Below are 15936 nucleotides of genomic sequence, written 5' to 3' on the forward strand. Positions count from 1 at the left end.
GCTTTACAACAGGGTAGAAAATAGTGCTGTATATTTGAGGGCTCAAATAGACCTCTTTCATCCTACATCTTTAAACTAAAAATATGAGTCGCTGATTTTTCCACAAGAGGAAACATATTTATACCTTCATATTCCAGTGGCAAACACTTGAGACTGTAGGACCCAAGATCTGCGCTACTGACAGAAAGGCTCCATGTCACATATTACAAATTAGGCACACTGTTCATACTGGACAAAAGAAGAAACATACAAAACTTTCATTTAAACTATTTGGTCTGTAACCATGGCTACACTGTAAATAGCTTAAAGGACTTTATTTAAAAAATAACTTTTTGTCAGGCCTCATTTAATCTTTAACAGACTTTACTTGGGTTGTTTGGACCGCTGGAGCCAAACCCATTGCTCACTAGGCAGAAGGTAGGAAACACCCTAGACAGGCTGCCAGTCCATCACAAGGCAAACACACAGACATATACATTCGCACACACACATTCACACCTAGGGTCAATTTAGTATCTCTACTTTGCCTAACAGCATGTGTTTGGACTGTGGGAGGAAACCAAAGCACCCACAGGAAACCCATGCAGACATGCAAACTCTACACTTAAATAGCTAAGCAATATATTACTAATAACACACCTTGTACGGGTGCCTTGTAAAAGTATATTTAAGACTCAATTTAACTTAGTTACATTACATTAGGTTCTAAAAATAAAAGTTAATTGATTTTGCTGATCAGTTGAGCTGGACCTGTTGCAAGTGAAAATAAAAATTATGTGGGCAATTGCATACTGTATAAACTACCTGCATGACATACTAATAATGTTTCCCGACCTTAAAATAATATGTGACTATTCCCTTGTATTTTATGAAATCACATTCATATTTATCTATGAAATCATAGCCACTTTAAAGATCTTTAGCTGAATATGTACACCTGAAAAGAGGTTTTAAATACAGAGACAAGGTATAATGTCATTTCAATGTGGACACTGTGCATTGTGCATCATCAATGAGCAGATCATCAACAGGCCAAAGATACATGTTACAGCACTTAATTACTTCATGCTGGTCGCCTTGACCTCTGCAGTCATGAAAGTCTTTCAACACCTGGACCTAGCCCAGCTGAAGACTATTACAAATTTTTTCTGGATGCCCTACAAGTTTTTCAATGATGTGGTCAACTTGGACCTGCACCTCATGATACAGCATCTCAACAGTCCAGTGTTAGACATATGCTAGGGTTCTTTTTGTAGAATTCAGCTTGATTTTTAACACCACTGTGCCAAAGCTCCTGCAGATCAAAATGTCCTAACTGTATGCCAAATCTCATCTGCCAGTGAATCACAGATTTCCTGACAAAACAAGAGATATCAGGCATGGCTAGGAAAACATGTCAGACATATGGGTGTTCAGCACTGGAATAAGTCAGTGTCAAAGCCAAAGTTTATTTATATAACGCTTTTTACAACAGGTGTAGTCACAAAGCAGATTTACCGAAATATCTGGGTCCAAGCCCCCATAAGCAACGCAATGGTGACAGTGGCAAGGAAAATCTCCCTAAGAGCAAGAGGAAGAAACCTTGAGAGAAACCAAGACTAAAAAGGGGAACCCATTCTCCTCTGGTCGACACCAGATGGCAAATAGCATTAGTATAATAAAATACGAATGTGGGGAAAAACAGGTGAAGCAGGTGAAGTTATAGTTACATAGTTTGAGTCTGTGCAGCGGCAACAGGAGCAGTAGCAGCAGTATCATCACAAAGGTTAGTTCATGTTGGTGAAGTCTGCATAGCGCTGTACAGCGAGAAGCTCCATGGTGGTCAAACAGATCCAGAAGGCTGGCAAGCAGTGGGCACCCGATCAAGGTAGAAGAAGCAACAGCATATGGTCGCACAGGACGGGCAGCTGTTCAACTCGGCAAAGAAAAAGAAAACACACAGAGTTAGTTCTGTAAATAGTGACTGATTACAGTTTACAATTTACAGTGCAGCAGAGACTCTGGCAGGTCTAGCTATTACAGCCTAACTAAAAGAGAGCAAGAAAAGTAACAGAGACATGAGGGCTCCCTGAGATCCCAGTGCCCCTCCGCTCCACTCTCAGCATGTGACAGCAGCGGGACGAGAGCACCACCCCCAGAGATGTGGGTCTCATTAATCACAGTGGACACAAGTGTTACAAGTGTAACAGCACCCTCTGTTGGACAGATTGTGTTTTTCTGAAAATTGCAATCAAAGACATGAAAAGCAAAATGCAAAGCATGACATTTTAATTGTATGACCATCTTTTTGGCAAAATACATTTATTTATGTTCACTGGAAAATCATACCACATAGGATTTAACAATTTTTTTAATTATGCAGCTCTTTTCAGTAAAGATTGTGTTGGTATTTTGGATTCCTCTAAGTTTGTAACACTGCTCCATAACTATATCTGGGTCTATTAATGAGAATAATGGAAGCTCACAAAAACTCCTTAAACAAAAGAAAAATCCTTGACATCGATTAGTTTCTTCTTATACAACATCTGTAATTACATAAATGATTCTTTTCTGGCAATTTTTACATGCTATACTGAGTATCTGAGAAGGGCTAAAGGTCCTTTTTATTGTCTGAGCCACTGATTCTCTAAAAGTCTGCACAGGGTTACCATAATTTGGACCAAAAATCCAAAACAGACTTTATATCCAGAATTTATATCCATTAAATCCATTAATATCGTCTTAGAAACTTTGTTTGCATATATCTGCAGAAGTCTGCCTGAGAATTAATTTGTTTTTCGTTTTATTTATTTATTTTAGTTATTTAGTTTAATTTAAAATATGCACAAATAGACTAAGATAACAAACAGTGCAGGGAGAGGAAAAAAATCCGATAGGCTTATATAAAGCTTGCAAGAATTTTGTATTTTTCATTATATTGTGTAATGTTTCTGTTATTAAGTTGGAGGCTTTATATAAGCCCATCAGGTTTTTTTGCCTCTCCCTGCACTGTATGTATATTTTAAATTAAACTAAATAACTAAAAATACACACACACACACCCCGCTGTCAGATCAAAACCTCATATCTCCAACAGGATAACTTTACAGGAGAAGGAAAAAACTCTGCTTTTTTTCAATACTCTACTTTTAATAAAGTCTACGTAACCAGAATTTTTCCAAGCAAATTTGGGTAATTTTTGTTGGTCCTTTTATCATGAAATTTATGCACAGTATATAGCACCACAGGCATTTTCAAATTATGTCAAAAACTGAAAAATGGAGCTACGAGGTAATGTAGCGAATGGTAGTTTGTTTTAAATACTTAGGACTCCCTTAACCCATACTACTGCTGTGGGTATGCTCCATCCACTGCTTCCCTTCATGCTATCTATGATGATCAACGAGTAATAGACCTATCTAAAGAAAATTAGCAAGGTAGATAGACCATCTTTTGTTGTGCTTTTATGAGTACTGTGTTCTGCAACATGGGCAACAACGTGCTGCACCTGCACAGGCTACAGATTCAGGAAGAAGTGATTTCCACATATGACAACTCTTGCAGACCCACTTCCAAACGTGAAAGATGTTCACTGGTCATGCAATTAACTACCTTTTGTGATTAATGAGTAAACATTGCGGAGTACACATTACCTCATGTTTGAAATGGCAGGCATGTGTGCATGAGGTAGATATGGGAACTCAAAGGGACATCTATTCCAGTTCTCAGGAAGTTTTGGCAGACTTTACAGAGCCATGTTGTCAGTGACTGTCATCATGCTCCTATAAATCACTTAACAAGTGCCTATGTTGTACAGGCTAATGTGGGCCAATCTAGGACAAAAGATTAATGGCATTATTTTACAGAGGTCCCTCTTGTGTCTCCATTTCTTAAGCTTCTCTCCTTTTGTTCTGTTTAAAGGGGAAATTTCACATTTTTTCTTCAGAATTTCTACATAAACGTGGCATTATGATGTAAGTGGTGTGATGTAAAATCAAACGGTAGAGAAAAACAGGGTTTTTAGAATTGGCTTACGACAACACAAATTTGCTAACACTTTTTGTGTTATCCAAAATGACCAGTGAACCTACATGTGACTACTGAGTGTACAAAATAAAGCGTTTATCATTACAGAAGGAGACACAGGTTTTGCACAAGTCGTTGAGCTTTATTAGCCAGTTGTTGTTGGCTACGCTGCACACAAGCAGAATTTGCCCTTACACTACTCGACTTTTACCCCGATTCTCAGTCTGGTCGAGTCTGTACTATTTGGCTATAGTCTGCAGATTTTTGAGTCAGTAGAAGTCGACAGTTGGAGAGAGCGAGTAGTGTGCGAAGGTCGCAGACTCAGATTTTTGGTATGTGAAACATGTTTGATTCTTTCGACCAGACTAAACGAGTCAACGACTTAATCTGAAGGGACTCCTGCAGCAGCCAATGAAAACCGAGAGCGCGAGAGAAGAAAATACAGCCAGTAAAGAAAATGGGCAAAAAGTCACTCACGCGTGGAGCGAAACATTTTAATAAGTTCAGTTTAGGGCAAGAGCACAATCGTGTACTTTTAAAACCCTCACAATACCACAATAAACACATTTTTAAATCCACGAGCCTCGCTTAAATATGTTTACCTGTTACTTCTTTACTGTGTCCATGCAAACAGCAGACAAACAGCAGAGAAACAGCAGCGAGCAGTTCGCGCGAGGTCCATTCGGCTCAGTTGTGCAGCGTCTGAGCCCCAGTATTTCAGTCGTCCAAAAATCTGCAAAAAACAGTAATATAGTGTGAGATACTCAATCTTTTTATAATCTGTTAAGACTTTAAAAGTCGTATAATATAGCCAAGGCTTTAGGTGTCAGCTCTAGACTGATCTTGTGTACATACTGTAAATTTCTCTATATTGTCTTAAATTATTAGTAAAGTGTTTATTTTTACATAAGTGGCTGCAACTGTAACAACTGTAATTTCCCCCTGGGATCAATAAAGGAATCTGAATCTGAATCTTACTTCTTCCTGATCTACACAGAGACACAGCCACACAACTTGTAGAATTACTACTCTGCAATGTCTTCCGGGTTTCTCAAACGCTAGAGAGCATTTTAGCAAAATCATAGTTTATAAATGCTTAAACATTTTTTATGTAAAATAATAATTTCCTGAACACTGATTAACATAATACATTTCAACACTGCTATTACATTTTAAGAGCTTTTAAACTTGAGCTGTAGGATTTTAAAACGGCACCTCATGTACGTCCATGACGTCTGTTGGCGCGAACAGCCAATGAGCTGCTCGGCTCGCCAACCAATCAGGACTCACTAACAGTAATGCCCGCCTTCTGCTGCCCAAAATGCGTTTGCTGTAGAAAAAAGAAAATATATTAGTAAGGTTTCTTTCTTTTTGAGAAATACATCTTTCTGTTTTCTACAATCTAAAGTAACGTTCTGGCCAAGTGATTAGAAACTGTTTTAACCTTTCATTTTAAGCCGTTGAGCTCCCTTTACCAAAGCCAGTTTATGAAGAGCCTGGCCACTTCCTATTCCTCCCGTTATATCAAAAATAGGACGGCTAATCAGCAGAGGGCGCCCGCGAGTGAGTCCTCAACGAATGGGAGTAAATGGAGCTCGACGGCTAAAAACGAAAAGTTAAAATAGTTTCTAATCACTCGCCCAGAACATTTCTTCAGTTTAGTAGAAGGATGTATGTCACTAAAAAAAAAACAAAAAAAAACAGAAAACTCAAAAACATTTTTCGACAGCAAACGGGTTTTGGGCTGCAGGAGGCGGGCTTTACTGCTAGAGCCATGATGATTGATTGGTGAGCGGAGCAGCTCATTGGCTGTTCGAGCTCACTGACGTCACGGACATACATGTGGTGCTGTTTTAAAGTCCTATAACTCGAGTTTAAAAGGTCTAAAAATATAACAGTGGTGTTAAAATGTTTTATGATATTCACTGTTCAGGAAATTATTGTATTCTTTTACATTAAAAATGTTTAAGCATTTATAAACTATGAGTTCAACCCATTCATTTTGGAATCACTCGGGAGCGCCCTCTATCGTCCAAAAAATCCGGAAGACATTGCAGAGTGCCTTTACATCCATTCATTGATGATTCCCTCGCGGGCGCCCTCTGCTGTTTAGTAGTCCTGTTTTTGATGTAAGGGGGGAAATAGACCACTGCAGTCCTGCGTCATCCTGTAGTCCTCGTTATGCCCATATTAGCCCCATTTCTCTAAGGCCAGAATGAATAGGGTTTTCGAAAAGTCGCCTCTGTCGCACTCTGTGTATACTCTTATGGGTATACTCGTAAAACCTCTAGCTAGAATATTTTGATAGGCTAAAACTGTTTATACAACCCGTGTTAAAACTACGAGGCTGAACATAGCTTCTTTTTTCGCAGCTTCTTGTTTGAATGTTCCCATTCCACTTTATATGGTGCAGCTGCTGTGACTAGCTATCACAAACATTAGCAAACTAGACAAAATACTGACCTGTTGGTTCAGCAAAATAAGTTAATGTCACTCAGCTGTTAAGCAGAAATAGAGAAACATCCTCATGTCATGCCTTTCAACCCTCCAATTCAGCTTCTTTATCGCCAGTTGCTTGTTCAAATTGTCCCGTTCCACCTTAAATGGCGCAGCAGTTCCGAACGTGACTGCTGCACCATTTAAGGTGGAATGGAAAAAGTCAAAGAAAAAGCTGGCAAATGTCCTTGGAGAATGCCCTCAGTAATATGTTACTGGCATTAAAATAATAATAATCAGGATATTCTGAGAGCCTAAATCAGTTTAGCAGGGGGTCAACAGTGATATTAAGATGAGTCTGTACTGGATTAGCCTGAGTACAGGTCCGTTTGTAGATCACCTTCAAATCAAGCGAAAAGGAGAGAACTATCGTGTTTCAGTGAGCATCAGATGAAGAACAGAGAACTGCAGTGAAACCTGGTGATTTTGCTCAGACTTCTTCTCATCTGCCATCAGTCTGAACATGGAAATGTTCACTGCCAAAACCGGCTTAAGGAGGCTGCCTGTCTAATGGTGTGAATTCAGTGCGCAGTAGCTTTAGGTCACATGTAGCAATATTCATATATTCAGAGGATCCAATGATATCTGATAGAAGAATGTTCACAGGACAAATACTTGTATTTAACAAAGGGTGTGATAGAGGTAATTTTTTGGAAAACCCTATTCATTCTGCTCCTAGAGAAATGGGGCTTAGACCCGGAATTCCTAATATGGGCATAACAACATGGCGCCGACTACAAAATGACGACACGACTACATAAACCGGCTCTGACACAGCCAGCGGGTTTACAGTTAGTTTACAGAAATTGATTAAATTTACACATGCAAGGTGAACAGAAACTGAAGCATTCAAATGGCAAGAGACAAACAAAAATACTGTACTAAAACCTGTATTTAAAATTAGTTTTACATTTCAGTTTCATAATATTTATAATATTCATAATATAATATTTCATAATATTTCAGTTTCATTTATAAATGTTTAGATACTAAAGACTATATAGATACTAAATAAGTTTTATCACATATTTTCCTCTATATGTATTGAGATGGCACACGTGTGTGTGTGTGTGTGTGTGTGTATTGAGATGGAACATGCTTTACTCTTTACTCATTTGCTCTTTTGCAAAACAAAGAAAAAGAGGTTGAGAATCCTTTTATCCTTTGTTGGCTGATATGGTTGTGTGCCCTTAACATTGAAAAAGCTATGCTTCAAACAACTGCACCAAGTAGCATAATGTACAAATAAAATAGCAATAGAGTTGTGTGGGACCTTGGTGAATTTAAATAATTCATCATGTGAAATTTGTAAGCCTTAGTCTATAATACATTATAACATAACATTTGATTGCACAAAATTATTTGTCAGTAGGCTATTTGCATAATTTTACCTTGCATAGAAAAATATATTCTAATAAATATCTGTATTTCATTTTATGTATTTATCATTTTACTAAACCTACTGTACAACCTGATTTATCTACATGAAGATATTTTGTTTCTAAAAAGTGTGACTATTTGGTGTTAAGAATGAATCTTTCATTTATAAGGCTACGGATTTTAGAACAATTGGACTTCCTTACATCACTGAAAAGCTCCCCATGGGAACGGAAAGGAATGGATTTTCTTACTTGAGTGAAATGCTATCAGATACACAATGTTTGCCACTACAGTGAAGTGATTCACTTCCTCTTAGAAAAACAGACTCTGATTTACAATACTACCATAAATTAAGAGATCACTTATGAGGCTGGGCTTTTGATTTACTTGCACTGTTCCCACCATATCCAAATGATACTAAACTGTCTGGTTGGGTCCTCATTTAAATGAATGCCGGTGTTCTTGTTAGTGTATTGCAATTGATTTTATTTGAGCATTAAATCTACGACAGAACCACAAAAACTTAGATCCTCCCTTGTTTTGTATTACACTGTATATCAATAAATGATTTTTGTTTTTCTCTATTCTTAAATTAACCATGATATGATTATCACTAACTACCATAAACTTCCGAGAGTATGCAATATGTCAAGGAAGCCATTACATTACAAGGCATTTATGGATGTTATATTTAGCATGCTACTTGTTGTAGATTATTCAGTTTCTGCCTGATCGATAGCCTATGAGTGTGACAGTGCTGTTTCTGCAACAAAGAACATTTGGTTGCTTAAATCAAATTGTGTACAGAGCAAACAGTTGGAAACGTGAGTATTTATCAGTCTGAAATGACAATCTGTCTGCAGTGCCTATGCTGATCATGCATGGTGCACTCACACACATTCTCTCCAAGATCCTTGCCAGTGTTTGAAAGCTTCAACTGCTATACTGTTTAGTATGATCTACTTTTGAGTAAACTCATAGAGTATCTGTGACTTAGAGGCTTAGAGGACATAACACAAAGAAGCCTGTCAGTGCTGTACTGAAAAGGTTGGCTCACATGTAATAATTTATCAGCCTTTCCTGGTCCTGTCTTTATGACATGAAGGCCAAAATGTCCTAAGTCATTGACTAATTTTATTTGACAATTATTCCATTATATGCTGAGCAGCTGGTACAATACATAAAGAAGCCAAACAAAATACAGGCAACAAATATACAGTAGATATAGAGCTACACATTCAAGAAAGAATTAACACATGACAAATCCTCAAAGGTCTACTCATTTAGGAAATCTGTTGATTTATGTTAACGCATACAACATACAACACCTTACTTTAATGCAACCAGTATAAAATGATGCATGCAAACTTTTGTTTCACTTTATTTTGCCACCTGCCACTATGGAAGCATTTTTTCAAAATAGTGGTTGCAGTGTTGCAGCACGGTGGTCATGTGGTTGGCTGTGTAAAATAATTTCATTTAATTTCATTACATTTTCATTCACTTCACAGTATTGATGCCCATCTTGAGCCATCAGCTTAACACATTGGTGTCAAAAGTGGGGATTATTGAAGAGTATTGTAGAGAAGATGGATGTTTTTACTTGTGAAAGTAAATGGGATGCTGTGCAGACAACATATCAAATGTTGAAACTGAGAAATTGTATTGTTTTTTGAAAAATATATGCCCATTTTGAATTTGATGGCAGCAACACATTCCAAAAAAGTTGGGACAGGGGCAATGAAAGGCTGGTAATGTTGTGGAATGCTAAAAAACACCATTCTGTGAAAGACTGTGTGAGCAAGTAGTGCGAAATTCAAGAATAATGTTTCTCAATGTAGAATTGCAAAGAACTTGTGGATTTGATCATCTACCGTACATAATATCATTTAAAAGTCTTAGACAACATGGAGAAATCTCTGTATGCAAGGGATAAGGCTGAAAGCTAGTACTGGTTAGCCCAGATCTTTGGGCTCTCAGGTGGCACTGCATTAAAATTAGACATGACTCTGCAGTGGAAATCACTGCATGGGCTCAGGAACACTTCTGGAAACCACTGTGTGAACACAGTTCATCGCTGCAGCCACAAATGCAAGTTAAAACTCTACCATGCAAAGAAGAAATCATGCATAAACAGGATCCAGAAAAGCTGCCACGTTCTCTGGGCCCAAGCTCATTTAAGACTGTTGACTGTTACTGTTGTCTGACAAATCAAAATTTGAAATTACTTTTGGAAATTATGGACACTGTGTCCTCCAGGCTAAAGACCATCAGCTTATAATCAGCACACAGTTCAAAAGCCAGCATCCATAATGGTATGGAAGGGCATCAGTGCACATGACATAGGTGATTGGCACATTAATGCTGAATTAATGCTGATAAATGCTGGCATCATTAATGCTGAAGAATATATACAGGTTTTGGCAACATATGTTGCCAGTCATATGACATCTTATCAGGAAAGGCCTTGTTTATTTCAGCAAGACAATGTAAAACCATATTCTGCACGTATTACAGCAGCCTTGCTCTGTAGTAGTGGGTGTGGGTGATAACCTGGCCTGCCTGCAGTCCAGACCTGCCACCTACTGAAAATATTTGGATTACGAAATGAAAAATATGACAAAGGAGACCTCGGACTGTTGAGCAGCTGAAAGCTTATATCAAGCAAGAATGAGAAAACATTTCAGTTTCAAAATTATAGCAGCTGGTCCTAAAGTTCTAAATGCTTACAGAGTGTTGTTACAAAACAGGTGATGCAACACAGTGGTAAACATGCCCTTGTCCCAACTTTTTTGGAACATGTTGCTGCCATCAAATTCCAAATGGGCAAACATTTTTCAAAAAACAATACAATTTCTCAGTTTCAACATTTGATATGTTATTTTAGTACTATTTTCAAATAAATATCGAGTTTAAATGATTTGCACATCACTGCAGTTTGTTTTTATTTGCATTTTGAATAGAGTCTCAAATTTTTGGAAATTGGGTTGTATTTTTTGCCAGCATCAGGTTTTGTCAAGGTGCTCTAGGAAAAGTAGTAAGTGCTATGGTGATAAATTTCAGCTAGTGGCTCTGGTGCGGCATTCATCATAATGATTTGCTGCAAACTTGCACTTAAAAAGTATAGCCCAAACCTTTGAGCAAGTGAGTGAAACTGTGCTATGAAATCAGTGGTAATATGTAATCTATTTTGTGTTTGGCTGTCAACATAGATTTGATACCAAGGCAGTTACAAAGCAATGAAAGGGAATACATGTTCAATAGATACTACCCTGATTTGAAGTCCTAGAGGAAATACACCAGGTTATCTCTACACTCTATAAGACATTAATTTCCTCAGAGAGGAATCATATGCTAGCCATAACTGACTTTACTATCCACACAACCAGTTTATCAGGTGTAGTTCAATTGGGATATAATATGTCAATACAACACTTAAATATTCTCTTAACTCATCAAATCTATAATGTATATGAAGTCATTTTATTCATGTTTAATAACAATCAAGTCACCTTCATTACATAATTTTTAGATTTGAGATTAAAAAACACTTTTTAACTAAATGCAACATCAGAATAGATAAAAAGTGAGACACTGCGAGAGAGAGAGAGAGAGAGAGAGATAGAGAGAGAGCGAGAGAGAGAGAGAGAATGTTCTAGATCTGATCATTTGTTTTAGATACCATTATTATTTTCTCTGTAAACTCTGCTGCTGTCATCACTCACGTAACTAGTGAAACATTGAAAAGATGGTTATAAAGGCACAAATGGCAACCACCAGTGATAATTAAAGTGCATAACTATTTAAAATGCTCAGCCCTGCTGTCATCATCTGATTTTCTTTGTTACAAAACCTCCATTCCAATAAGGCCCTCTAAATTAAATAAAATGGAAAAGGGAGGGGGAAGAGGAGGGGTGGAGAGAAAGAGAATGCGTGGTATTAGGAGATGAGAGACCAGGTAATTACTCTGGCTCTTAAACCCAGCTCATTCATCTCACTGACATCTACAGTATTGCAGAGGGACCTCTGTGAGTAACTCATATAGCTAGTTTTAGGGTCCCTTATTAACTGATTCTAATGGCCTCAGGATTATAGATTTATTCATGAGTACCATAAAATATAAGATTTCCACTTTTGTTAGTTTACATCACTATAGTGTACTGCTTTTAAAATTCAATGTGCCATGTTTTTTGGAGCAATGCCATAGAATAATCACTTTTGGTTGGCTAAAGAACTGTTCATTGGATACATTTTTAAAGAATTATTTTTGCAAATGAAAAGGATACATTTGAAGAACCTTTCAGAAAAGAAATCTTTTCAGTTCAAAGAATCTCTAGGTAATGTAAAATTCTATACCAATTATAGGCTTATCCTAGATCTGTATGTCCAAGTTAAGAACCATTTAGGAACCTTTATGTTTATGTTAAAATGAAAACTGACCCAAAACAGCACTTGCAACAAGTTCTTTGAGCATATGGCTGTGACATATATGAGTGCAAACTATACAAAGAACGATTCAGCCCTATTATTTGACTTTCATGCGGAGTGTCTTTCAGGATTAGCTGTAAACAGACTCTCAATTACATCAACCTTATGTTTTAGTTTCTTAAGTATTGTTTGGAAGACAAAAATCACTGATCTCTGTACATGTATGATCAATTCATAATAAGCAATGAGATTTCTGTATTTATGAATCTCATCACACCAAAAAATCAAACCCTCAAATTAAAGCTGAAATTCTGCTGTTTGACCTTCAAATAAATATAACAATCACTTTGTCAATGTGTGCCAAGTATTTATGGACCTGACTGTACTCCACACTATATTGATTTCCTTACCCATTCATACTAAAACTTGTGGCAACCATGGATTTAATTTTTTTTAGATAACCTTTGATAGACTTTTCACAGTAGTCATTGCTTTATTTTTGGTTATCCTGAATATCCCCATCTAATGATTAGGCCAATTTTGCATTTATTAATTCATTGTATTCATCACTATATTTACATTAGTCGTTTTCTTATTAATTATTCTCATAGCTCATGCTCCTTTTGTGTTCTTGCTATGCTATCTGGTGTCAACTAGAGGAGAATGGGTTCTCCTTTTAGGTTATGGCTCCTCTCAAGTTTTCTTCCTCTTGCTCTTAGGGAGATTTTCCTTGCCATTGTCACATTTACATTTACACTTATGGCATTTAGCATATGCTCTTATTTAAGGAGAAAATATTAATGTATTAATTAGTAATTAATAATATTATTATACTTATTTTGTAGTCCACTTAGAGATTGTAGTCTAATTAATCCAAACTACTCTTCAGCAAAGATACTGCCAAAAACAGGATACCCAAAATAGACAGGAATTGCAGAAGTAGGTTCACAGTTGTAGACAGCCTTGAGCCTAACAGAGTCTAAACAAAATTAAATTAAACTCAAAACCTACCTAACCAAACAGAATAAAATTCCAAATCTGAAAATGCAAGCACAGTGATTTCTGTAGTGTATACACTCTCAATTTAACAGCATTTTAGCTTTCAGTCCTGCCCCCACAGCTCAGGTTCACCCAAAACCATACATCTGAAACTGTCTGAAACTGGTTTTTTTTTCTTCTCATTGCAAAAAACACATAATACAAAATATTTACATGAATGAAATTAAACTAAACTTAGTCTCTTGATTTGGGCTGCAAAGAATACAAGTCAGTACTTCTCTGAGGGCCTTGAAACTTAACAAAAACTATGAACATTTCTTTTCAGAATGTTTACCAGCATGTCAAGTTGCACAGAACTGATATAAACTGGGGTTAATTGTATTTTATAGTGGGTAAAAGCTGCTGTCATCTTTACAGATGTGGGAATGCACAATATGTAAAAAATTATTGACAGGTTAAATTACTACACCTTCTCTTGTAAAAGTAATCCCATCTTAATAGTATGCTTATCTTTAACGTTATTAGACTGTATAAACATTTCCCATATCCCATATATATATATATATATATATATATATATATATATATATAAATATATAGATAGATAGATAGATAGATAGATAGATAGATAGATAGATATAGATATATATATATATAGATGGATAGATAGATATATGTTATATTTCCAAAAGTATTCACTCACCCATGTTTCAATCACTTTCATGGCCACATGTGTATAACCAAGCACCTAGGCATGCAGACTGCTTCTAGAAACATTTATGAAAGAATCTCAATAGTTCAGTGAATTCCAGCATGGTAACGTGATTGGATGCCACCTATGCAACAAGTCCAGTCGAGAAATTTCCTCACTGCTAAATATTCCACAGTCAGCTGTCAGTGGTATTATAACAAAGTGCAAGTGATTGGGAACGACAGCAACTCACAACGACTCAGCCACAAAGTGGTCAGCCAAGTAAAATTGAGAGAGTGGGGTCAACGGATAGTGAGGAAAATAGTGCGCAGAAGTCGCCAACTTTCTGCAGAGTCAATCGCTACAGAACTCCAAACTTCATGTGGCCTTCAGATTAGCTTAAGATGGTGTGGGGTCAGATTTCAAGAGCTGGGCTTTGCGCTTTAGTTCCAGTGAAAGGAACTCTTAATGCTTGAACAGACCAAGAGATTTTGGACAATAACATGTTCCCAACTTTGTTCCCTTCCTGTTCCAACATGACTGCACACCAGTGCACAAAGCAAGGTCCATAAAGATATGGATGAGCGAGTTTGTTGTGGAAGAACTTGACTGGCCTGCACAAAGTCCTGACCTCAACCTGATAAAACACCTTTGGGATGAATTAGAGTGGAGGCTACAAGCCAGGCCTTCTCATCCAACATCAGTGTCTGACTTCACAAATGCGCATCTGGAAGAATGGTCAAAAATTCCCATAAACACACTCCTAACCCTTGTGGAAAGCATTCCCAGAAGAGTTGAAGCTGTTATAACTGCACAGGGTGGGCCAACATCATATTAAACCCTATGGATTAAGAATAGGATGTCACCCAATTTCATATGCATGTGAAGCAAATACAAGCAAAAACTTTTGGCAATATAGTGTATAGTGTATGTATATAGACCTGTGCAGGGTGTATCCTGCCTTCCGACCAATGACCGCTGGGATAGGCTCCAGCATCCCCCCACGACCCTGAGGGAGAAGCGGCTTAGAAAATGTGTGTGTGTGTGTGTGTGTGTGTGTGTGTGTACACTTACCGACCACTTTATTAGGTACACCTGTTCAATTACTTTTTAGCACAAATGGCCAATCGCATGGCCACAACTCAACACATTTAAGCATGTAGACGTGGTCGAGACAACTTGCTAAAGTGCAAACCGAGCATCAGAATGGGGAATAGAGGTGATTTAAGTGACTTTGAATGTGGCATGGTTGTTGGTGCCAGACAGGCTGGTCTGAATATTTCAGAAACTGCTGATCTACTGGGATTTTCACGCACAACCATCTCTAGGGTTTACAGAGAATGGTCCAAAAAAGAGAAAATATCCAGTGAGCGGCAGTTGTGTGGACGACAATGCCTTGTTGATGTGAGAGGTCAGAGGAGAATGGGCAGACTGGTTCAAGATGATAGAAAGGCAACAGTAACTCAAATAAGCAACAAAAATTTCTGAGGAATGTTTCCAACACCTTCTTGAAAGTATGCGATGAAGAATTAAGGCAGTTCCGAAGGCAAAAGGGGGTCCAACCTTTTACTAGCAATACTACTAATAAAGTGGCCGGTGTGTGTGTGTGTGTGTGTGTGTGTGTGTATATATATATATATATATATATATATATATATATATATATAATGTTTTCTATGTCTGCAAAATCAGCAACTGTTCTGTCTTAGCTGGAGCCTCTGGTAAAGCATTGGCCAGTGAAGTGTTTTGTCATGGCCTGCACAAAGTCATGACCTTACTAGCTTTTTGCCCTAGCTTTTAACAAATGCAGAGACACTCATTAACCCACTTAACATAACAGAGGGAACCAGATTTTGAGTTGTCATTACCAGGGCTGTGTAAAAGTTATAGTACTCCTCAGCATCACCTACTGGACGCAACTTTAAAAGTTTCCTCAG

The 15936-nt window shown here is 37.4% G+C and overlaps 1 long non-coding RNA gene across 2 annotated transcripts; it reads right to left on the bottom strand.

Annotated features, from left to right (window-relative positions):
• Positions 1 to 1424: 1424 nt before the first annotated feature.
• Positions 1425 to 5519, bottom strand: LOC108438917. Of its 2 annotated transcripts, XR_001858729.2 has the most exons (4): positions 5450 to 5519; positions 5221 to 5335; positions 4608 to 4738; positions 1425 to 1907 (listed from the first exon to the last, which is right to left on the bottom strand). It is a non-coding gene; the product is annotated as an uncharacterized LOC108438917 (long non-coding RNA). The 2 variants fall into 2 exon arrangements; XR_005131387.1 differs by lacking the exons at positions 5221 to 5335; positions 5450 to 5519 and adding an exon at positions 4984 to 5062.
• Between the last annotated feature and the right edge of the window lie 10417 nt (positions 5520 to 15936).

This window comes from Pygocentrus nattereri, chromosome 14 (assembly GCF_015220715.1).
Source record: "Pygocentrus nattereri isolate fPygNat1 chromosome 14, fPygNat1.pri, whole genome shotgun sequence".
Taxonomy (NCBI): domain Eukaryota; kingdom Metazoa; phylum Chordata; class Actinopteri; order Characiformes; family Serrasalmidae; genus Pygocentrus; species Pygocentrus nattereri.